Source organism: Pipistrellus hanaki (genome assembly GCF_964339955.1).
Source record: "Pipistrellus hanaki genome assembly, chromosome: 5".
NCBI classification, from domain to species: domain Eukaryota; kingdom Metazoa; phylum Chordata; class Mammalia; order Chiroptera; family Vespertilionidae; genus Pipistrellus; species Pipistrellus hanaki.
The window spans coordinates 31,050,680-31,071,132 of NC_140507.1; the positions used below are offsets into that span (position 1 = coordinate 31,050,680).

The 20,453-nt window shown below is 48.8% G+C and overlaps 1 protein-coding gene across 5 annotated transcripts in view; it reads left to right on the forward strand.

The window, feature by feature from the left end:
• The window catches only part of FSTL4 (follistatin like 4), a 518,038-nt gene that overhangs the window by 231,340 nt on the left and 266,245 nt on the right, over positions 1–20,453 (forward strand). The gene's annotated exons all lie outside the window — the stretch shown is intronic.

A 20,453-nucleotide genomic window follows, 5' to 3' on the forward strand; every position in this document is an offset into this window, starting at 1 on the left:
GCTGCAGTCATGCCAGGAGATAACAGGGCGTGGGACGGGCGTGGGATGGCCGTGGGGGCCAGAGACAGGTAAGAGACAGGTAAGAAAACGCCCAGCATCCAGCCTGGACCTGTCTGTCCACCGGGAGGACCAAGCCCACAAAGCAAGGGGCAGAGTGAGCAGAGGTGCCAATGGAAGGGCCAGGAGAGGGGAGGGGAGGGGGAGCACAATACCGGAAAGGACAGGGGAGGATTGCCTTGGATTCAGTCACAATGACACTTTAAGAAAAACTTTTTTTTTTTTTTAAATTAATGCCCAGTCTTAGCAGCCCAAATCCTCCCGAAAGCCTACCCAACATAGGAGAATGACTGGGTTTGGAGTCATTCTCACCTATTTTCAAGCACGCGGGTGGAGAGAGATACTTAGGTCTCTGATCCCAGCGCTCCTCCTTGGTTTGTTTGTAGGTGATTTAAATCCGCAGGGTCCGCCCACCACCACCTCCATGGCACTCTTACCCATGTCCTGTCCCAGTCTCTGTCCCCCGGGCCCACCCAGGCTGTTTGGGGGAGCGCCGCCGCCTGGCTGGTGTTCTGTTCGGAGCTCTTGCTCTCTGTCCTTGGACGGAGGGAGTGGCTGTCCCTGTCCTCTGGGTTGGATTTCTCCTCGCCCGCCTCTCCCCGGGAGCCTTTTGCTCTGTACGGGCGGGCGCACTGCCCTTTTAGTATTTTGAGATTATAGGTGACAGAGTTTTAATTGGCTCCGAGAAGTTCAATGCCCCGGGAAAATGAATGTTGATGAGTTCACAGGGAACTATTATTTTTCCCCTCTCCACTTAGCATTTACTCATCTAACTATTTAGGCCTTTGCTGCTGAATAAGCTGTGCTCCGTGAGGACACCGCCCACCCCGTAATCAGACAGCAGGCCCGGCGTTGTACAGGGGGCTCTGATTTCCATGTTGGGGGCCCCATCCCCTGTCTGATTTATTCTCCGTGACCTATAGGCTGTCTCTCCGGCTTCCCATGTAGAGAGAAGTAAATGCTTTTTGCTGGTGTCGGACAGGTTGTCACAGACCTCATGTAGGTGGGCCTCCCTCCTCCCTCCCAGGGCCTTCGTCCTTCTGCCTTCACTGCTGTGGCTTCTGCTCTGAGCTGCTGGCCCTGCCTGTCTCCACCCCCTGGGAGGCGGACGGCACTGGTTCCAGCCACGCTGGGCGTGGGGTGCGGTGGGCCTTGTCCTGGAGCAGGCGGCCCCTGTGGGAGCTGCAGTGGGGGCCAGGCCATGCTGTGGGGAGGACATGCGTCCCAGTGGCTGAGAAGCTGTCCGTCCATTGAGCCTACCCTCCCTCTTGATTGGTGACCACACACATTTGCATTTTGGCTCCAGGCATTCCCTTGAAGCAGGAAGACATGGATTAAGGAAATCCCCATCTCTTTCTTCTTGGGGTCCTGGCTCCAAGAGCTTTTGGGGGATTGAATGGGAGAGGTTAACCAAAGAACATGTAAGCATATACTGGTATGCATAACCCATGGACACAGACTACAGGGCAGTGAAGGCCTGGGGTAGGGCAGGAGCTGGGTGGAAGGGGGCAAAGTAGGGGGAAATGAGGGACATCTGTATTAGTGTCAGTAATTAAAAAAGGAAAAAAAAGTGAAACTTGAGCATTCTCTTTTAACACTTCATCTTGATGGGGCTGCCCGCCAGCTGACCCCGGAGACAGACAGTTCCTAGCCCCATGCTGTGCTCAGATATTTCAAGGACTATAGTGACATTCAGAAAACAAAATTAACTTCATTTCAGTTTAATTTTAAAATGTGTTATGACAGCACTTCGGGGCTTAGTAGGGAGTGGTGTCCCAGAATCCTGCCACGAGTGGATCGCCACGAGCAGAGACAAGGGCCCAGTCCCGGCGGGATCGGGGGAAGGGGCAGCCAGCCGTCTGCCTGGCGCGTCGTCCTCCTCTCCAAGGGAAGGTGCCGCACAGTCACATCCCTGAGGATCTGGGCTGCAGTGTGATCGATCGGACAGGCTGGTGGGTGGGGGTGAGGAGATGGAGGAGAGCTCTGAGGTATGGCAGTGAAGTCAGTGAGTGAGTATTACTGCCCGGTGAGGGCCGTGGAGCTGGGAGTGGCACGGGGCGTGTGTAAGTTCTAGTGATCCGCCTGTTATAGGGCTGGCTTTCTCTCTGCCCTCAGAGGAAAGCCTGTTCATCCTTTCACCCGCTCCCAAACTTGGAAGATGGCCCGGAGGTGGCGGGGGGGAGATCCAAGCAGAGACCCCAAGCCCTGGAGGAACCTTCTAACTCTCATGGCAGCCTGTCAAAACCCAGCTTATTGCAGGACCAGACCGCAGGATTGTGGCTGAGGCTCTGCATTCCGGTCTAGCCTGGCCCAAGGGAGGTCTGTGCACCTGAGCCACTCCCTTCCCTCTCCGGACCTCTTCTCCGGGGCCTGGGGCTCTGCAGCCGGCCTGCTTTTCTGACAACACACCTGGCCCCACGCAGGCTGAGAGGCCTCGGTGCTCCCGGCGGCTTGGCTGGCTGGCTGGGCAGCTCCTGGCCAGGACAGCCTAATGCAGGCAGTTCTGGCGTCTGTCCACCCCCCCATCTCCTAACCAAACCCTGTATGTTCCATGTTCCTGCTTTCTCCTCTAGAATATTTGTTGTTGTTTTAAAACCCCATAGTAGGTGTTTCCTGCTGGGGCTGCCTGTCTGCACTGGCTCCTAAGAAGCCTCAGCCCTGCCTCTGTCTCAGGGGCTCTAACCTGTGCCTTTTCTTGCCAGCTGTGTGCTGAGGGCCCTTCCTCCCTGTGACCTTCAGGTAAGCGATGAGTAAAATGCAGATGATCACGGCACTGCTGTCAGAGCTGTCATGAGGAGTGAGATGGCACCTGTGCTTCCTGGCACCGAGCACCTGCTCAGAATGTGGCAGTGGGAGCTGTAATCTCAGAGCCCCTCTGTGTCCCTCTCCCTCCCCACGGCCTGCCATGTCCCTCTCCCTCCCCACGGCCTGGCATGTCCCTCTCCTCCCCATGGCCTGGTGTGTCCCTCTGGGCCATGGCCCTTGCCACTCCGTGTTTAGCAGGCAGCTCTGGGGGTGGGAGGGCGCTCTCCCTGGTGGAAAGGTAAGTCTCCCGGTGTGGGCTCCCCCGGCCCCCAGGTCTGGGAGAGCTTGGTACAAAGTAGGACGTTCCGATATCTGTCAGGTGAGGGAATGAGTCAGTGACCTTTTATTATTCATTTTGGCATCATGTAGGAATTTGGACAAGGTGACTAGAGTCTCTAGGACTCCTTACAAAAGAAATCCCAGGAGAGAGTCAGCTGACTGTCTTTGGTTTCTACTTATAATGGAATCTTGTCACCGTTTCAGATCTTTGCACCGTCCTTACTGAGTCAGAGGAAGCTGAGAGAGTCCTCCCGCTGTGTGTGCGGGCGGGAGCAGAGTCCTCCACTCAGTGGCTGGGCCTTCCTAGAGTGGTCCCTGGGGCCCGCGTGGCCCCGGCTGTCCCTTCTGTGACCCGGCCAGCATCACTGAGGCAGGCACACCCGAACCTCGCCAACAGGGAGCCAGAGAAGGAAATGTAAGGTCAGACAAATGCAGACTTTCGTGCTCAGGATTTTCCGTCAGCAGACACAGTCTGTGGCTCCGGGGAGGGTGGCCGCCAGCTGTCCCTGCGAAGGGAGGCAGCGCCGAGGGCGATGGGGACAGAGTTGTCTTTGGAGATGTCGTTACCCAGGTGTAAGGCTTCTGAGGGCTGCTCCCGACAGTCATCGTGGGGCAATCGGATTGAAAGCGTGTCTAAGCTGTCCTATCCTGTAAAGCCCGCGCTCCGGATAAAGAAAGCAGAACTCTGCCTATTTACTTCCCCTCTGGCCTTGCACGGAAAGCGTGCTCAGAAACTTTCTGTCGGAACGACCTCGGCTTTCTGTGCTTCTGCTGATGCCACATTTTGTGCATCCGCTCGGGGAAGTGGACTTGCCTGTGGGCCCCTGGGAGACGTCAGGTGGGAGAGGCCTGCCAGGCGGTGCTCTCCCTGGAGGGCTTCTCCCCTCCTCCCCGCTCTGCTGTTTGGCTGTTACACACGCGGCTGTTTCCACTTCAGCATTTGGCTGTGGAGAAGAGGGTTTTCTGCCTCGTGCTTGGGTGTTCATCCCCTGGCCGCATAGCTCGGGGGTATGTCCTTATGTCCCAAATCAAAGACCTTCTCAGGACATCATTTACCTACTGAGCATGGGTTTCTGGGTCCTGGGTTGTCTGGGCCAACAGGACTGTCTGATGGACTTAAATCTCAGTCATCAACAGTAGCCACCGAGCACCCAGCTCTGTGCTTGGCCCTGGGCCAAGTAATTGACTAGAAAGAGGATTTATGATTCCATTCTGGGGGCTTGAAGACCAGCGGGACCTGGGGGTGGGTGGGTGGGAGGACTGGGAGGTAGATGGAGCAGTCTGTGGTTGCTGAAGGAATCTGAGTTAGCAGAAGGAATTTACACACCTCTGTCGATTGTTACTCTTTTCTAACCTGTGCATCGTGATTCAATTAAGCTCTCAACCTCAGCCTAAAGGAAATTCAGTCTGTTTATAGGCTAACGAAGGAGGAAGCTGCTCGTGCCTGCCTGGGGGTTCCCCCCTCTCTCCCCTTTCCCTGTCCCACAGCAGGATGGATGCTTGTCTCACAGGCCAGCCTCTCGCTTTAGACCCTCCTTGGGCTAGGTGTCCGTCCTTGTCCACCGCTGTCCCAATGGCTTTGGTTACTTTTAGGAATGGGAACACTTCTATGGCCATGCTGACTAGAACAAAATCCTCTGTGCTTCATGGAAATGCGTAATAAAATGTAAACCTGACTTCGTTCACAACAGCCATCCCTGCGGTACAGGAAGCACTGGTCACGAGCTGATCCACGGGAAGTCCCTGCAGGCAGGCTGGATCTCACCGTGTAACCGCGGGCAGGAAAAGGTGCAAGCAGAGCTTTAGGAGATCAGCGGCGTGCTCACACTCGGTGAGCCGTGAACACTGGAGAAAGCGCATTTGGCTATGGTGTGGGCCAAACTGTGGGTGGTGTGAGTTTAGAGCAGAGGGATGCTGGGTGGAAGCGGGGGTCAGGGAGGCCCTCGGGGAGGCGGAGGGCCTTGGAGAGGGTGGGGGAGAGCTGGGTGGGCACAGTATGGAAGTGTAGGCATGGGCTGGAATAGGACCATATCTTGTGGGAGGAAAAAGGAGAAGAGACTGGTGGGCTGGATGTCCAGGCTGCTGGCAAAGTGAGCCGCCTGGGACCCCTGATGGCCAGGAGCAGACTCGCCTCCCAATGTGCCCATGAGGAAGGGGTACCCTGAGCCCAGGGATCTCCTGGAGCCGGCTGCCGGCTGCGGGTGGGCCCCGGGCATCGAGCACCAGGCAGCCGCTCTCTTCTCCTTCTTCCCATCCTCCATGTTTCTCTCCTCTGAGACTGGCTTTTCCACAGAGCTGTACACCCCACCCTGTGGACCTCACCCTGTCACATCAGCCCCGTAGCCCTGCCCCTGCCATCACTCGGGCCCCCTGCTCCAGGGCCCTGACTGCTCAGAGGAGGTCTAGTCTTTGAGAACTTGACTGCAGAAGCATCTTCCCTGGTCCCATCCATAGGGGACAGGCCCGCATATGTGAGGTGACATGTAGGCGTTCTGAGCAGAGGGAGTGGGTGCAGGCCTTGGAGAGCGGGAGGGCAGTTCATGTGGGTGGAGGGGCGGCTGAGAGTGAGGACCAGCCTCCAGCCTCTCAGAACGCGCTCAGAGCCGTGTGCGCTGAGGTTGTCAGAGAGCTGGAGTCAGGGGAGGAGCCTGCCTGTGAGGTCTTAAATCTTTGCTCTTCTTTGCCTGCCCACCTTCCCCTTCCTGTCTCACCGTTCATTATCCTCCCACACCAGCCCGGCCCATCTGCAGCTGGGCAGCTCGGAGGCTGAGTATAATCCGCTCTGGGTTTTCCCAGAGGACCCGTTATAAAGCCTGCCTGACCTCTGGGCGCCAACTCACATCTCAAGGTCAGACCCCGACCGTCCTGGTGCCTGGGCACCTGACACCCAGGCCTGTGCCCGCACCCGCCCACCAAAACTGAGCGGGCTTTGGGGCTCGGACGTGGCCCTGTGACTCCACAGTCTCATATCCTGTGGCTGCAGGGAGTTCCTTTGTGCAGCTGCTTCGAGGTTTAGCTGGACTAGTTCTTGGGGAGAGTAAAGGGGCAACATGGGAGGCGAGTCCTGGCTTTACCAGTTGCCTCTTCTTAGAGAGCCTGATGCCCAGTGGAGTCAGTGAGCAGCACAGCACTTGCGGGGTAATTAGGCCAGTCACCACGCAGGACAGGACGCACGGGGAGTGTCCCTCCCCCCCCCCCCCCCCCCCCGGCTCCGGGCTGCGCTCTGCTCCCAGCCAGGTGCAGAGTCTTGCTGCATTAGGAACGTGGTGTCTGTGTGATGTCTATTTATGCGTAACCAAGAGCTAGGGAGTGGTGGGGACAGAGGGCACCTGAGGGTGTGGGGGCAGGGGGCCCTCTGGAGCTCAGGGCTGGGAGTCTGGATGACATGTCTCACCCTTTCCTTACGGGAGGAAGGAGGAGATGCTTGCTAGGAATTGTAGTTTCGGAGATGAAATTCTTTCTGTAGCTGAGTGATGATAGCATTAATAAGCAGCTGCCGTTTTGTCCAAGTTTGAGTAGATCCTTCACGGACTTCTTTAAACGAGTCTGTGAGGGACTCACAGGCAGGTGAGCTGTGGGAGGTCTCCCGTGCATTGAGTGGGGGAGCGGGGTGGAAAGGCCTTCTGACCGTCCTGCTTAAGCTCCTAACCACCTCCCCTCCGGCTCCCTAGTGCACATGCCCTGCTGGTATCTCTCCCACCCAGCGGGAAGGGCCTGCAGGGAGTCATTGATCCTAGGAGAGTTCATGTCTTTTTGGCTTTGATCCTAGGAGAGTGAATATCTTTCCTTCCAGTTCTCTAAGGGGGTCTGGTGAGAACTCTACAGCCATTGTCTCGTGGGTCCCTGAGCATCTGCCCCCCTGCTGTGCCCGTGGACGTGGGAAGGTGCCGGGCCTCTGGATGGAGACCTAAGCGTGATGTGTGGTCTCTGTCTCTGCTCTGAGAGCTGGCCTGGGGGCGTTCCCGAGAGTTAATGAGAGTGACTCCTTTCAAAGCGAGGCTCTGGAACCTTGATCTTAGGGAGGAGGCAGGATTCCCAGCATTAGTGAGCAGAGCAGTTGCCAACAGATAAAGGGTTTTGGAGAATCAGGACACATAGTGGGAAAATGCTGGTGTTTGCCGCCTCCCGCCTCCCGCCAGCCACAGGCAGAGAATAAAACAGTCAGTGCTAGTTGTAGCCAGAGGCTAGCCCAAATGCTCCTTCCATGGTGGGGGGGGGGGGGGGCTCTCCTGCCAGGGGTAGGACAGCCCCAGGCAGACGGGCACAGAGCTTGGCCACGCTGTGGTCATGGGCAGCGGCATGCCTGCCTCACCCAGGTGGGCAAGGGCACCCCACCTTTGGAATGGCCGTGCTGGGGAGTGATCAAAGCTGCCCGTGATCCAGGAGGGCAGGGCAGCTCGGTGGGCAGGGCAGGGTCCACACACTGCCGTTCCGCAGAAAGCCGAGGGGAAGGAATTCCAGCGTTTTCAGGCGCTGGAGCCAGTGAGCCAATGGGAAGCCCCAAAGGGTGAGAGAGTCAGGGATGCCAGCCTGGGTGCACGTAGGAGGAGGTGTGAGGGGACAGCTCAGGTGTTGATCGTTCACAGTTGACCTGTGCCACCCATGGAGCCTTCGCTCCACCCCATCTTTCTGGTCATTGCCCACTGGCCGCAGCAGAACTGTGGGCCCTCCCCTCCTCCCCCCCCCACACACACACACTGCAGAGGCCCTGAAACATGGGTGAGCCCCTCTTCCATTTCATGCTGGGGCAGGGTGATGCCCATCAGTCCCGAAGGTGCTGTCTGCGGAGGGAGGGGGGTTAGGGGTGGGGGAAGGAATGGTGAGTTCCAGCAGCCACCAAACAGTGGTGCTCCCTGTGCCCTCCTCTCTCAGTGCCCAAGGATCTCATGGGCACAACCTGAATCTCACCCTAGCGCTGAGGAGGCGGAAGCTCTTAGACGTGAGCATGTGCAGCTGGTGGCTCAGTGTACGGGGCCCGGGCCCAGCTCTGCACCTGCGGGGCTGCAGCCAGCCAGCTCGTGCCCTCCAGGCCGTCACCCCGCTCCCATCACCAGAGCGGCTTCTCCGTTCCGGGTGCTGCTCCTGCCTGCCTTCCTACCTGCGCCCAGGGCTGCTGAGAGCTGCGAGCTCACACGGCATCATCCCTGTTGGAAGAGAACACCGTCCCTCCTTAGGCACCTCCCTGTGCACAGTTCCTGTGCCAGGGACACCACGCAGCTCCCGGGAGAGCCTGCCAGCCCCTGTGGGAGCCACGCTGGCCCCCGGGAGGCTGCAGCACCGCAGTGAGGAGCAGTGAGGAGCAGAGGGAGAACCTCATACTGGGGGAGAGGTTGTAAGATACTTGTGCTCAGGGCTTCCCGCTCTTGTCCTCACATTGAATTATCTGCAGCTTCAAAAACGGACTGATGCCTGTGTCACAGCCCCAGAAACTGCTCTTCATTGTTCTGGGATGTGCCCGGGCCCTGTTTGGGTCTTTTAATCACTGGGTTAGTCTAGGGAAGCAGTTCTGACAAAACACTTTCCTCACCAATGTCCTCCTCAGACCCCACTCTTTAGAGGGAGAGGGTGTTCAGGCTGTTGGGGACGAGGTGCCCATGTGTGCTGCCCCAACACCAGCCCGTCTGGGTGGGTGTGACGAAGGCTGGCCTGGCTCCAGCCCCAGAGTGGTGCAGAGTGCTCTTTGCACAGCCCTCGCTCGTTCTCCCATCAATCACAGAGGCACCGCCCTGAATCTCACCTGCAGCTGAGCGGCCTGCAGCTGGTGGCGCTTCCCGCCTGAGAAACAGGAGAGGACAGGGAAGAGCTGTTGGTTTTACCCGGGAGTCTCGGTGGGCCGGCGGCTAGGTGACTAGCCATCCAGCCAGCCACGCCAGCCACCGGGCTCCTTCCTCCCTTTTTGACTCTGCTGTAAAAGGGAATTGAAAAAGAGCCTTATTGTGCCTTAAAGGCTTTTTAATTATATATAAGTCACTTAATTTAAACTACTTTAAGTTCCATTTTTAATATAAGTTTTATGGCGGTACAGAGAAAGCACTTTCTAATTAAAGTGTGCTTGGGGATTTACCTCCCGGAACAAAAGAAGATGCCCATGGGAGTCCAGGCCAATTATTTATTCAGACAACAATCAGAACCCACCGAGCACCGGTGGGAAGCAGGGTGGTGAAGGTTCGTGGGGGGGCGGGGGCGTCGGCGGCTGCTCCGGTGGGAGCAGGGGGCTGTGAAGATTGAGGAGGAGGGTGTGGAGCCTCACAGACGGGGCTGCCCAGGTTTTGCTCAGGGCCGGATGCTCACAGCTGCTTCCTCCACGGCTTCTCAGCGCCGGTGCTGCGGCTCTGAGGGGCGGCGGGTGAAGGAGAGGGGCCTGCGTATTGGACAGAGGGGTAACTGAGCAGGGAAGGTCATGCTCCAGTGGGGAAGGTCTCCACTCAAACAACAGCCCCTGGGGGGCCCTCCCCCCTGCTCCCTCCCCCACCGCCCCCCCCTGCCTCTTTATCTAAATAGAAAACCCTTCCCCTCTGTCATTCTGTCCTCCCTCCTTGTTTTATTTCTGACCGAGCCGCTTTGTAACACATGTGCTTTATGAATCTCATTGGCTTGCTTGCTGTATGTTTCTCCGTGTGAGATCATAAACGTGGGGACAGGGCCTGCGGCTGTCTTGGCACCGCTGTGTCCCAGGACCGTACATATCTGTTGAATGAATGAACACATGACCAAACGAGTAAATCAACAGGTCAGGAGACCGGTCAGGGTGTCTGGGGGAGAGTCAACGTGGTGGGCATAGGAGGGTTAGGCCTGACAAAGATGCATGTGCAAAGCCGAGCCCACGGAGGCTGGAAGTGACCAGAAAGGAAGTGAAGGGACAGCGGAGGCCACGCCTTGGAGGCCAGGGCGCCCTGGAGGGCAGAGGGGTCACTGACCGAGCTGAGGGTCAGTGGGGAGGGGGCCTGTTTCTGGGCAAGATGAGAGAGTCTGGTTGGATTTAAGGGTCTTTACTGCCCCTTTGGGAGAAGAGGGTGTGCCTGTCCTTAGGTGCTGGCCACACCACGAGTTTCAGCCTGACTGCTATCAGACACGGCCTAGCCCTGGCCTGCAGTCCGTTTTCCCAGCCGCCCCCTCTCACCCACCCTGCGCCGCCACAGGGCTCTGCAAGTTTTTTCATCTTTATGTCGGATCATCTGCATTTGTGACACCCCTCCCTTCCCCCTTCCCTCCTCCCCAGTCCATGCCTGCCTGCCCCGGCCACTCCACGTACAAAAACAAGAATGAAAAGTGGTCATGAGGACATGAGGAGCATGCTGGCGGGTAGCCTTTCTTCCTTTTTTGTCTTTTAATGTTCTAGGTGCCGGCTATGCTACTAGTAAATCTCATCTTGGGCTTACAGCTGGCAGAAAGGGAAAAGGGGGCAGGTTTGAATGTCACGCTAAGCAGGTGACAAGATCTTTTTGGAAGGTGCCTGGAGGGTATGATGAATAATTAACACGTGAACCTGTCCCCTTTCCTCCTAGGGGCCATCTGTCCTCCCCTGACACCCACAAGGCAGTCCTGATTTTCTTAGGGCACGCAACGTGCTGCTTGCTGAGTCCTGCTGGTGTCGCTGGAAGTGACTGTCATGAGGGTCCCTGCTGCCCCCCACCCCACCCCACCCCCGCCGAGACAGAGCCCGGGCTGCTGATTCTTAGGAGAGTCCCTCAGGCAGGGATTGCTTGTGCGAGGCCGGGATGGGGATCACTTTCCAAATCAAACGGTAATGTGTTGGGTTGTCTGAGAGATTGAACCCGAAAGGGCCCCTCTTTCCTTCTTGGTCTCTTCGCCTGGCTGTGTGCAGGCGAGTATGTTTAACAAGGTGTTTTTGTTTACTTGCTCCTGTGGGAGATTAGCCACAGAAAACTGCCTTAAATTTGGAGTCAACTTTAAAAAAAATTGTAAATGAATAACCTTTAAGATAGAGTTTCAAAAATTAGAATTTAAAATTCCTAAATTCTCATATGATAGTCTATTCATTCATTAATTACTTTTAAAAGTGAGAAAATTAACTCCCAACGTGTCTTAGTTTTTGAAGGCCTGGCAAATATCCTCACACTACCTTTTCTATCTGGTGTTTTATCGTTACCATCAACCCCCTTCCTCTTTAGAGTATCACAGCTTTCTCCTATGCTGGCAACCTCTGCTCGGCCTCTGACAGCTCTGGGCAGCATTGCCTGTGAGACGCAGCTCGTGCTTCTGATTCGCCTTGGCTGGGCGGTCTGGTCTCCCCATTTTACAGATGGGTAAACTGTGGTGGGAGAAGGCTCTCTCAGGGCTACAGCTGGTGGAGTAGCTATGACCAGAAGCAGGTTATTCAGACTTCCTGGAGGCAGCGAGGGTCTTGCTTCACAGTATCCCTCAGGGACATATAATAAAATTGATGTTCCTCACTTGTGTGCCCCAGGGAGGCTATAGTAGCTTCATAAAAGTGATTTTAAAAAAACAACAACAACCAAAAAACAAGCAAAATAGATGACTTGCACCTCAATCACAAAGAGGTTTCTAATATTTTTTCAAAATTGTCTGTACAGGGTCTCTCCCCCGTTGGTCTTGATAAACCTCTGTTTACACTCTCCTGTCCTGTGTAAGCACTAGTTGCTTACACGGATCCATGTGTTTTTATTGGGTAGGAAATTGAGGGGACACAGATCTCACGGCACCAGCCAAGTTTCAGCTCAGGTCGCTCACTTCCTTTGCCTGTGCTGTCATGCCCAGCCCCACCCCTTCTGTCCCGGGTCTCCTGAGAAAGGCAGCGAGGCCTCAGCTGATGGGGCCGGTTGTGGGTGAAGCTGGCTGAAAGGCCAAAGCGACTCCCTTAGCTACCTCAGCCTCTGGGCGTTCAGGACTGCGGCCTGTGCCTCTCCCACCTTCAGCATGCCTGTACGGCGTCCACCCACCCGGAGGCCGTTCTCAGTGAGGCCGGGGATGAGCGCTGACCTCTTTCTTGCCTGCGTGGCATTTCTCCAGCGCTGGCACGTCCTTGTTGGCATTTCCCTTGAACACTTGCCCAGAAAGCTCTGCTGTTAGCGGGATTATCCACGTGGCCCTCAAACCAGCCCTTGCGTGTAAGGTTAATCTGCTAACCCTTTCTTTATCTGGCTTTAAGGCCCAGGCATGTTGTGCTGGGAAATCTAACAATGGGAGGCTTTCCTTCTGCTTTTAACTGAGTGATGCCGGGGAGATAAAGCGAACCACGTGCTCGGCGGGGGCTCAGGCCACGGGAGCCCGTGAGGGAACACAGGCTACCGGAGGCATTGCTTTCGTTAGCCGTGTCCTGCCCGTCAGCTGGAGATCTCAATTGCAGGATGGGGTCTTGCCAGCAAAAATGAAACTTTTAAAATTCAAATGAATGAATGAAAAATTGCAGGAAGGGTTGTTAGAGAAGCATTAGTTTTAAGAGCATCTCAGAAGTGAATGAAGTAGAATTTAGCTGTCAGAATTTCAGTCTGAATTAGCCCTGATAGCACAGCTCCCATCTCCACTGCATCGGATGGTTTATAAATTGAACCCATGGGCTTCCTTTTGTAGCTTCTTCAGGCACGTGGCCTGGGGAGCTCTGAGGAAGGGAGTGTCTCAGCTGCTCTGGGCCTGGTCGCTGGGCTCCCCATCAGGACACTGGCAGGGGCAGAGGGCCGGCCGACAGCTGCCCTCCTGAGCAGGTTGTGCCGCATCTGTGCCAGGCTCACCTCTGCTTTGTCTACGAAGACCTGGCCCTGTCCAGCTCCTTGCAGCTTACCTTTCCTGGCCTCTCTTCTTAGTCATGGGTACTTTTGAGCCCCATTTCCTAACCTACACAGCCAACATTTTCCCAGAAGCCACCGAATCCCACTGAGACTTACCCTGTCACCGAGGGTGGGTGAGGAGGTGTGACTGTGGCCTGGGCCTGCCCTACACCACCCTTTTCCTGAGCCTCACGCGCAGCCTGGGCTCGGAGCACAGCCTGAGGGGGACGTGGCCCCCCTGGCATGGAGTCTGAGGCTCCTCATTCATGCTTTTTCAGCAGCTCTCAGGCTGAGGATCTGTAATAGATTTTTGGATTATGAAAAATATTACTCAGCCCTCACATTATATTGATTCAAAAATAAAGATTATGCAGTTCAACGGCACAGTAAAATACAGCTTTATGGAATGGTAATTTTTTACTTAAGCTCCTCTACATTATGGTGGGAGATAATGGATCTGGGAAGGGCACAATGAGGAATAAAGCTGTTGTATTGTATTGGTTAAATGACATTTAAAATGATTTGGCTGTCAAATTCGTGGAAAGGTTATGAACAGTGAATGAGAAATCTAAAATTAATTCCCTCCTTCAAGAAAGTGTGATTTATACCATAATAAAATTAGATTTTTAGTTAAAGAAATTCAGTCATTAAGTAATGCCCATGCGCTAACTCTCATTTATAACCGTCTTGTTTGAAGCTTCTGCAGCAAATGATTTTCCCCTTAGGCGATGCACCCAGGACCTTGGTGTCAGTGATGCCAGTGAGCTGGGTTCTATTCAGTTCTGCCACAGCTTTTGGGGGGTTGCTTTTCAAGTACTGGAAAGACAGGTGTGTTTTTTAATCCTTCCCAGAGGAATGAGGATGTCTTTCCATTGACTTTTAGGAGGGGTGGGGGACAAACATTGATATGAGAGAGACACACTGACTGGTTGCTTCCCACACTCCTCCTTGACCTTACACTGAACCCGAGACCCTCCAGTGCTCAGGCTGATGCTCTAACCACTGAGCAAGGTGTGAAAGATTTTTATTTAGCCTCAAAAATTGATGGAGCCATTGACCTCACTGCCTCCCCCAAATGATTTTACCATCCCTCTCCATTCGTTGACTTCGTTAATGGCGCTAGCGATGATGACAGCCACCGGGAGGACGGATGTGTGCCAACCACCATGCTCAGCATGGTACAGGCCTATTGTTACTTCACTTAACCATCACAGCTACTCTCTGAGGAAGGCACCCCCATGGCCTGATGTCGCAGATGAACAAACTGAGGCTTAGGAGGCACACTGCTTCACCAAAGGTGTCGGGGCACAGCTGTGTGGAGACTGGATATAAACTCAGAAACTGGATATATGTGGGTTCTTGCTTGATTTTGAATTCTATATATGTTTTTCTCTGTTTTCTTGATCAGCCTTCTTAGGAATTTACCAAGTTTATTATCTTTTCAAAGAACCAACTATTGGCTTTAAAATTTTGTGGTATGATTTTTTCCCCTCTTATAATTCATTGATTTCTGCTCCTAACTTATTTTTTTCCTCTACTTTTTGTGGGCTTAAATTGTCCTTCCCTAGCTTTTAGAGATAGATGTTTAGGTTATGAATTTCTAGCCTTTGTTTTTTTCTACATGCATTTAAGGCTATAATTTCCCTCTAATTACTGCTTTAGCCACATCTCATAATTTTTTAAATGCTATTTATTCAGTCATCATTCAATTCAAAATATCTTCTCATTTTCTTTAGGAAGTTATACAGTATACTTCTAGATTCATGGATCAGATATTTGGGCTTTTTTTTCCTATAGTCTTCTGTTATTAATTTCTAATTTAATTTCTCTACAGTCAGAAAAATATGTATGTTCTCTGTATGATTTTAATAAATTGAAACTCATTGAAACATCCTGATGACTCAGCATATGACTGGTTTTTATAAATGTTGAATGGATACTTGAGATATTGTATAGTATGCAGTTTTGGGGCACAGTGTTTGATGTACATCAACTACGTCAAGTTTGTTCATGAGGTTCAAATCTCCTATAGCCTTACTGCTTTTTTCTCTACTAACTCTATGAGTTAGTTACAAAGGTTTCTTAAATCCTCCAACTATTATTGTGGACTTATCAATGTAGATTTCTTCTTTTAGTTTTATAGTGTTGTTTTTTAAAAAATATTTTTTTGATTTCAGAGAGGCAGGAAGAGGAGAGATAGGTAGAAACGACAGATAATCATCAATTGGCTGCCTCCTGCATGTCCCCTACTGGGTATTGAGCCCACAACCTGAACATGAGCCCTGACTGGGAATTGAACCAGGACTTCCTGGTGCAGAGGTCGATGCTCAAGCACTGAGCCATACTAGAGGGCAGTTTTTTTAGTTTTGACTTTATATATATTTAGTCTATGCTATTATATGTGTATAAATTTAGAATTGCTAGGTATTCCCGTTAAAATATCCTTTTTATCTTTATGAATCATCTTCTTTGTCACTAATAATTCTTGTTTTAGAGTCTATATTGTCTACACCAACTTTATTTTAATTGACATTACTATGGTTTATCTTTTGTATTTTTTTACATTCAACCTTTTTGTATCTTTTTATTTATGGTGTGTCTCTTATAAGTAGCAAATAATTTAGTTTTGTTTTATCTAGTATTTCAACTTTTGTATTTTAGTTAGTTTATTTTATTTTAGTTAGTCTACTTTTTTAAATGGACTTAAATTTAACACATTTTCCCTTCTGTTATTGGTTCCTTCCCCCCCTCCCCTGTCCTTTCTTGTCTTTTTTTTTTAATCTATAGTTGTTGTTTTTTTGTTTATTTTAATCTCATTCCTTTGACCTCATAGCACTAATTTTATCTTTTTTTTAAAATAGTAATAGAACATTTTCATATTCAATTTCATTTAAACTCCAGACCTTTTGTGATCATATTGCATTAATTTTAGTTTTCCAAATATTTTTACCTTGGAAGACGATATTGAAGTTGTGTTAAGCAGCCAAAATTAGATTTCTTTTAAAATATATATTTTTATTGATTTCAGAGAGGAAGGGAGAGAGAGAAAGAGATAGAAACATCAATGATGAGAGAGAATCCTTGATCAGCTGCTTCTACATGCCCCCTACTGGGGATCAAGCCTGCCACCTGGGCTTGTGCCCTTGGCCAGAACTGAAACCAGGACCTCTTCATACCGCAGGCCAATGCACTATCTACTGAGCCAAACCAGCTTGAGCCAAAATTAGATTTCTTGATTTTTAACCTTCCTTATGTTCTTTGTTTCTTCTTGCATAACTGTGCATTCATCTCAAAATTTTCCTTTTGTTCAGTGTTTCCTTTTATTGCTCTTACTATTAATCTGCTGGCAAGGTATTCTCAGTTTTTGTTTGTTTATATAAGTCTTTATTTTATTTTATGAATTCCCATATTTTCACTGAGTTTAGATTTCTAAGTGTTTTTCAGAATCTTAAAGATGTCATTTGTTTTCTGAATCCATTATTTTTTCCTGAAAAGTCAGCCATCATTCTTATTGTTGCTCCTTTGTAAGTAATATGTCCTTTTCACCCCTCTGCTTTCCCTCTGGCAATTTTCAAGACTTTTCTCTCTCTCTGTATATTCAAGTGTTTTTCTTTGTATTTATCTTACTGGACTTTTAGAGCTTCCTAAATCTCTGGTTTCATGCCTTTCATTAATTTTGGAAATTCTCAACCAATATCACTTCAAATATTGATTCTACCTATTTTCCCCTTTCCTTTCACTCTGAAACTTTAATTACATGCTTGTTAGACCATTTCACCATGTGCCATAATGTCTCTCATACTCTTCTGTATTTCTCATTTTTTATTTCTCTCTTTCAGATCTTTAGTTTGGTTATTTTCTACTGATCTAGCTTCCATTTTACTAGTTCTCCCTTTAGTTATGTTTAAGATGCTATTAAATTTATCTGTTAGGCCCTGACTGGGTAGCTTAATTGTTAGAGTATTGTCCCGATATGCCAGGGTTGTTTGTGGATTTGATCCCTGGTCAGAATTGCATAAATAAGTGGAACAACATATCTCTCTCTCTCTCTCTCTCTCTTTCTCTCTCTCTCTCTCTCTCTCTCTCTCTCTCTCTCTCTCTCTTTCTCTCTCTCTCACCCCCTCTCTCTAAAATGAATCAATAAAAAATTCTTTCAGTTATTTAATTTTCAGTTCTAGAATTTCCATTTGATTCTTATTTTAATATATTCTAATTTCATGGTGAAATTTAACATATTTTCTTTTATTTTCCTGAACATATTAGTCATAATTATTCTGTCTGATAATTCTAAATCTGGATAACCTATGGGTCTGTATCTGCTGTCTACTTAATTGGATTTTAGTCATTTGATCCCATTTCCTGCAATGCCTATTAATTTTGAATTGTTTGCTGGACATCACATATGAAAAATTATAAAGTCTGTGGGTAACTTATTGTCTTCCACAGAGGATTTACTTTTCTTTGATCTGTTCAGGAAAAGAAGTTATATGATCTTAACTGAAAGCTACCTTTACTAGGACTACTCTTTTTTGGAAAGCCTAATTTTTTGTCCCTGTAGCATCATGATATTGTCAAAATCTATGGTTAGTTTTTTAGCTTATTCGAAGCTAGTTATTGTTTGTTTGTGTTGGGGTTTTTTTTTGTTGTTGGTGGTTTTTTTTTGTTTGTTTGTGTTTTTGCTTTTTTTCTCTCAACTTCTTGCCCTTTAAGTGCAGTCCAGGCATAACCATATAATGCAAGAGGAAACTCTTTGGAGCATATTGGGCTCACTTCTTCCTGGTTCTTTTCCTCCAGGTTTTAGATGCTCACGTTTTGGATACTTCAGTAGCCACAACCCATATACCAGTGAGACTTTTTAAAGCTCCAAACCAGGGGTCTTCAAACTACGGCCCGCGGGCCACATGCTGCCCGCAGAGGAGTCTGATCCGGCCCGCCAGGTTTTTTGGGCAGTGAGCGCAGCCGAGGTGTTACAGTAGGAATTAGTAGTTCATATGGTCCGGCCCTCCAGCTCTCTGAGGGACAGTGATCTGGCCCCCACTTTAAAAAGTTTGAGGACCCCTGCTCCAAACCATCACTTTCTGTTTGGCTTCTATGCAAAACTGCAAATGCCCCAAAGGAAAAATGTGGCGGTGAATACAAGGCTCACTTCAATGGACTTTTCTTCTCTCCAAATATTGGCTCTTTAAGTTTTGGCTGCTTTTGTTGCTCTTATGTGCCTTCAAAAACTTTTTTTGATGTTATTGTTGAGAATTTTAAAAACCTCTTAAACAACTTTTATAGTTTTTTCTTAACAGGATTGGCTTAATACCAGGTATTTTTTCATAGCCTGAAGCAGAAGTTTATTTCATCTAACTTTCACACTGTCTTTATGAATTAATAACGATGGAATGTTATGTGCAGAAGCTTTGGAGTCAGACTTTAGAATTTAAACCTCAGCTGGCCCTTGACCAAAACTTGAAGTTTTAACCTCTCTGACCTTCCCCTTACTCTCATTTTAATAACTACCTGGGAAATGAAGTTGAAGAAACCTTTAAAGATCAGATAATCTCATTTTTAAACTATTTAGAGCAAAATAAAAGAAAATTTCCAAATACATTATAATATGAAACTAGAATCATTTTAATTCCTAAGACTGAGGAAAACAGCACCTAAAAGTTATAGACTACTCTTATTTATGACTATTAATGCAAGAATATATTTAAATAATAGAAAACAGAATTTAGCAGCACGTTTTTAAAAATACACAGTGGTTTGTATAGAACGGTATACACAATGGAATAACACTCAGCCATAAAAAGGTAAAATATTGCCATTTGTAACAGCATAACTGGAACGTGTGCATATTTTGCTAAGGAAAAAAGTCAGACAGAAAAGGATAAAAACCATAGGATTTCATGCATACTAGTATGTGGAATATAAAACAAAAAAGTAGCAAACAAACTCATAGATATGGACAACAGATTGGTGGTTATTGGAGGGGAAGGGGTGTGAGGGAGGATGAAATGGGTAAAGGGGATCAAGTATATGGTGACAAATTAAAGCTAGACTTTTGGTGGGTGAGCACACAATACAGTATACATATATTGAATTGTAATATACAACTGAAATTTGTAAAATGCTATTAACCAATGTTACTTCAATAAAAAATATAAAGAAAGAAAAGAAAGAATTATTTTAAAAGAAAAGTTATTCCAGAAATACAAGGATAATTGAATACCATGAAATCTACTAAATAAGTCATCAAATTAATAGAGCTAAGGAGGAAAAAAATATAATCATTTCCATAAAAGTCAACACACATCTTTTTTTTTTTTTTCACTAAACAAATGTGTAAGAGCATCTGTTCTAATGTAGCACTGAGGATGCAAAACTGGAAAAGATACTCACATTCTAGTGGAGGGAAAGAGGCAGTGAATAAGTAGGGGACACGCTGGGCCATTTGTTTTTTAAATATTTTTAAAAAAATATGTATGGATTTCATTAATATAATAAACATCTTATTTAATAGGCAAACACTAAAGGTGTTTTCTCAAAGTCAGAGACAAGACCAGGATGCCCACTATGTCCACAGTATTTAACATTAAATTAAGGGTTAGCTAAAGCAATTAGACAAGAGACATAGGAAATGAAAATAAAATTGTTGCTATTTATAGGTTATACAAATAGAAACCCCAAAATAATCAATGGTAAAACTATTACAAGCAATAAGGATATTTAATGCAGTGGCTGGTTATAAAATCAATATGTAAAAATCAATTGCTATCATGTTTACAAACAAAAATGAGTTAGAAGATATAATGGAAGAGAAATTCCATTTATGATAACAAAAACAAAATATTCAAAATACTTAAAGGAAAATGATTAAAAAAAAAAAAAAAACTCTTGAAAGAAATAAAAGTAGACTTGGACCAATTATTGAAAATACCAAGTTGCTAGATAAGAAGGTACAACAATATGCCACAGTTAGCTTTCTCTAAGCTAATTTATAAATTTTATACATTTGTAATGAAACTTCCATGAAGTTTTTTTCTAGAGCCACAAAAGTTGATTATCAATTTTCCCTGTTCCACAAATACTAGTTATTTGGGAGGAATAGCGTGGGAGGAGCTGGGTTTGCCTTATGCATGCTGTGCTTGTGGCTACCATATCTCTCAGTACACACAGCACTGGCCATGCTCCCGCTTCTGAGCCCTGAGGTGTGAGTGTCCCCTCAGGAGCCAGCATTCCGGAAGCTCACTGGCTCGTTGTGCTGTGCTGCTGGCTGCTGGCCTATAACGTGTATCTGTCATTGGCCTCCCCCGGGCTTTGGACTCATTGCAGAGGTGGCAGTCAGAGAGTGTAGTTTGGGGCGGACAAACTTCTCAGTGCCTCCTCAGTTTTCTCTCTGCTACCGCTTCCCATCCTGACCCCAAAAGAATGCTAGACAAGAATGCTAAGGTATGAAAGACCATGTCATTTGTTTAAAACGTGCTGGTCTGGCACTGAATGGTCATCTTGATTGTGGTGGCGAAGAGTTGGCCCGTGTTTGGTGTTTTAGCTTCTTTTCTTTAGTTGCTGGCATGGATT